Consider the following 4486-nt stretch of genomic DNA (forward strand, 5'->3'; position numbering starts at 1 on the left):
AAACTAAAAACTTTTTTGGAAGAACTCTTTTGTTTCCGTATCTTTGGAGTTGGTTTAGATACCTGTGAAGAGGCGCTTGGGTATTGCACCTTTGTGGTTTTCTCCTAAGGCCATCCTCTTCTGGTCTCGCTGTGTGTGAGGATCTAGAATCCTGTGTAATTTGTCATATCCCAGTGCGTTTTAGATCTAACTTCTGGATATCACAGAGAACACGCGTCATTTGTCTCTCTGAACGTAGCTTACCTCACTTAACATAATTTGTTCAAGTTCTATCCATTTCCCCTGCCAATGGCATTATTTTATCCTTTCTAAGGGCTGTGTAAATTTCCACTGGGTGTAGGTCTTTTGGATCTGTTCATCTATTGTGGGGCCTCTGGGCTATTTCCATATCTTGGCTGTTGTGAACAGTGCAGCAATGAACATGGGTGTGCAGGTGTCCTTACTGTATCCTGGAGCTTGATGTTCAGGGTAGATTCCCAGGAGTGGTATGGCTGGGTTGTAGGCAAGGTCTGTGTTTAGTTTTTTGAGGAGCCTCCAGACTGCTGTTCAGAGTGGTTGCAGAAGTTCACATTCCCACTAACAGTGCAGTAGGGATCCTTTTTCTCCACATCCCTGCCAACATTTGTTGTTTGAATTTACAATGTTGGCCAGTCAAACTGGGGTGAGATGGAATCTCAGGGTTGTTTTGATTTGCATTTTCTTTGTGGCCAGAGATAATGAGCATTTCCTCCTGTGTTTCTTTGCCATTCTCACCTCTTCTGAGAAGTCTCTCCTTAGCTTCCTTGCCCATTTAGTGACTGGTTTATGAAGTTTTTGGGAGGATTGGTTTCTTGAGTTCCTTGTATATATTGGATATTAGGCCTTAGTCTGATGTATTACTGGTAAAGATCTTTTCCCAGTCTGTTGGCTGTCTTTCTAGTTTGGTAGCTATGTCCTTAGCTGTGCTGAAACTATCTATTTTGATGTAGTCCCATTTGTCAAGTCTCTCTTCTACCTGTTATGCCCTGGAAACTCTGTTCAACATGTGTCTACCTATACCTATAAGTTCTAATGTTTCTCCTACTCTCTTAGTAGTTCCAAAGTTTTGGATCTGATGTTGAGGTCTTTGATCCACTTTGGGAGATTTGTGGGATTCTTTTTGGGGGTGAAGGGGTTGGTCCTGGGGCTTGAACTCAGGGCCTGGATGCTGTTATTGAGTTCTTTCACTCAAGGCTAGTCCTCTACCACTTGGAGTCACAGTTCTACTTTCAGTTTTGGGGTGGTTTATTGGAGATAAGAGCCTCACAGTGACTTTTCTGCCCAGGCTGGCTTCAAACTGTGATCCTCAAATATCAGCCTCCTGAGTAGCTGGGATTACAGGTGTGAGCCACCAGCACCCAGCCTTTGATATACTTTGACTTGATATTAGTGCATGGTGACAAACAAGGATCCACTTTCAGTTTTCTGCATATGGCTGTCCAGTTTACTCAGCATCAATTGTTGAAGAGGCTACTTCTTCTCCTCACCATATGTCTTTGGGTCTAGGGTTTTATTTTCTGCATCTTGTCATCTATAGCATTGGTCTATTTTTGTGTCAATGCCAAGCTGGTTTTGTTATTATGGCTCTGTGGGAGAGTTTCGAGTCTGGTGTGGTGATGTGCTTTTATTCTTAAAGTACATAAGGCCTTGGTAATAATGCTGTAAACTATTCAATGTATTGAAGGTGTGCACATATGCATTCACATAGGCGTTCATACTCATAGACATACATGGGGGTGGAGGGCAATCCAAGACGAGTCTGAAGACGTTCTGAAGAGCACTGTGCGCGTGTTCATTCACTCATCTGGTGATTGTTTCCCTCTTCCTGGTAGTCTCCTACGACACATGGAATCGCACAATGACACACAGGTTCCAGAATTCCTTCTTCTGGGATTTTCACAACTGCCCCTACTGCAGCCCCTCTCTACGGGCTCTTCCTGTCCATGTACCTGCTCACCGTGCTCGGCAATCTGCTCATCATCCTGGCCACCGCCTCCGACCCCCGTCTGCACATGCCCATGTACTTCTTCCTCTCCAACCTGTCCCTGGTGGACATCTGCTTCACCTCCACCACCGTCCCCAAGATGCTGCTCAACCTCCACACGCACAGCCGGGCCATCAGCTACAAGGACTGCATGGCCCAGATGTTCTTCTTCTTGCTCTTTGCAGGGCTGGACAACTTCCTGCTGGCAGTGATGGCCTACGACCGCTTCGTGGCCATCTGTCACCCGCTGCGCTACGCGGCCATCGTGAGCCCCCGGCGCTGTGCATTGCTGGCTCTGGGCTCCTGGGTCACAAGTACCCTGAATTCCGTGTTACAAAGCTTTGTTTTCGCACACCTGTCCTTCTGCGCCGACGTGGAAGTCCCGCACTTCTTCTGCGAACCGAATCAGGTGGTGCACCTGGCCTGCTCGGACACCTTCCTTATTAATGTGCTCATGGACTGCGCGGCTGGGCTGCTGGGCGGCAGCTCGCTGGCCGGCATCCTGTATTCTTACTCCAGGATCGTGTCCTCCATCCGGGCCATGTCCACGGCCCAGGGGAGGTACAAGGCCTTCTCCACCTGCGCGTCGCACCTCTCCGTGGTCTCCTTGTTTTACGGCACGATCCTGGGTGTGTACCTCAGCTCCACTGTGGCCCAAGACCCCCACTCGACGGCCACGGCCTCGGTGATGTACAGCGTGGTCACCCCCATGCTGAACCCCTTCATCTACAGCCTGAGGAACAAGGACCTCAAGAGGGCTCTGAGGACACTCCTGCAGAGAGACAGCAAAAGGGTGGCCTTGCCCTAGGCCAAACACAAAAGAGCTGCCACAGACACGGGTGGCTCACACCTGTCATCCCAGCTTCTCGGGAGGCTGAGAGCTGAGGATCACAGTTCGAAGCCAGCCCAAGCAGGAAAGCTTGTGAGACTCTTCTCTCCAAATAACCATGGAAAAAACCCAGAAGTGGAGCTGTGGCTCAAGTGGTAGAGCACCAGCCTTCCAGCCTTGAGTGAAAAAGCTCAGGGATAGAACCTGGGTCCTGAGTTCAAACCCCAGGACCTGCACAAATGATAGATAGATAGATAGATAGATAGATAGATAGATAGATAGATAGATAGATGGATGGATGGATGGATGGATGGATGGATGGATGGATGGATGGATAGATAGATAGATAGATAGATAGATAGATAGATAGATAGATAGATAGATAGATAGATAGATAGATAGATAGATAGATAATTTGTCTACAAATGTAGCCTACATTGAAAGAGTTTAGATAACAGATTGATTAGTGCTCCAAATCACAAAGTAGCTTCTGTACGACAGGGAACATCAACTTTACATGTTGTATTTCAATTTGAAAGATTGTGTGTGTGTGTGTGTGTGTGTGTGTGTGTGTGTGTGTGTGTTGTGGGGTTTTAATTCAGGGCCTTGACACTGCCCCTGGTTTTTCTGCTCAAGGCTTGAGCTCTACCACTCGAGACACAGCTCCACTTCCAACATCTTGGTGGTTCATTGGAGATAAGAGTCTCATGGACTTTCCTGCCTTGGCTGGCTTTGAACCACGATCCTCAGCTCTCAGCCTCCTGAGTAGCTTGGCATTACAGGCATAAGTCTCCAGCATGCAGAAGTATCTGGTTTCTTTTCTTTCAATCCTTCAGATACTTATTTTCAACTGATTTGAAATATTTCCTACAGACTACAATTAGACAAGAGTTCAAAATTATTACTTTAGTTTTTTTTTGTTGTTTTGTTTCTTTTTTTTTCCCTTGTCCTCAGAGAAAATACATTTGGCTGGAGAGGTGATTTCCTCATTAATGATTTGGTCCAGTATCCTTTTTTCTTATTTTCTACTTTAATTTTATTTTCTTTCATTGTGATGCACAGAGGGTCACAGTCACATAAGTAAGGTCATGAGTACATTTTTTGTTGAATATTGTTATCCCCATCCCTCGGTTTCTCTCATTTCCTCTCCCCCTTCAGTATTCTTTTTTAATTAAAAAATTAATCAAGGTATTGCAGCACTGTTCACAATAGCTAGGATATGGAAACAGCCCAGATGCCCCACCACAGATGAATGGATCCAAAAATTGTGGTATCTATACACAATGGAATATTAGGCAGCCATTAGAAAGGACAAAATAATGGCATTTGCAGGGAAATGGATGGAGCTAGAAGAAATCATGTTGAGCGAGGTAAGCCAAGAGCAAAGAGACAAACGGTACATGGTCTCCCTGATAAGTGGATGTTAAATCCAACATGTTAGGTGATATGACAAAACTAACAGGACTTAAGAAACAAAGAATTTCCACTCATCTGGTCCAACCACTACTAAATATCCCCATGCTGCTGATCACATGTATGGTGTATATGTGTACACCGTTATATGTTATAGACTGTGATAGACAATTTGCTCCAGGAAAGTTAGAATGAACTTGTGACTTTAAATGAGCATCATTATTCCACAATACTGTGAAATT

General features: G+C 45.4%; 1 pseudogene; it reads left to right on the plus strand.

Moving 5' to 3' along the window:
* The first annotated feature begins 1863 nt into the window (after positions 1 to 1863).
* Positions 1864 to 4486, plus strand: part of LOC105999212 — a 5117-nt pseudogene continuing 2494 nt past the window's right edge.

This window comes from Dipodomys ordii, unplaced genomic scaffold (genome assembly GCF_000151885.1).
Source record: "Dipodomys ordii isolate 6190 unplaced genomic scaffold, Dord_2.0 Scaffold184, whole genome shotgun sequence".
NCBI lineage: Eukaryota > Metazoa > Chordata > Mammalia > Rodentia > Heteromyidae > Dipodomys > Dipodomys ordii.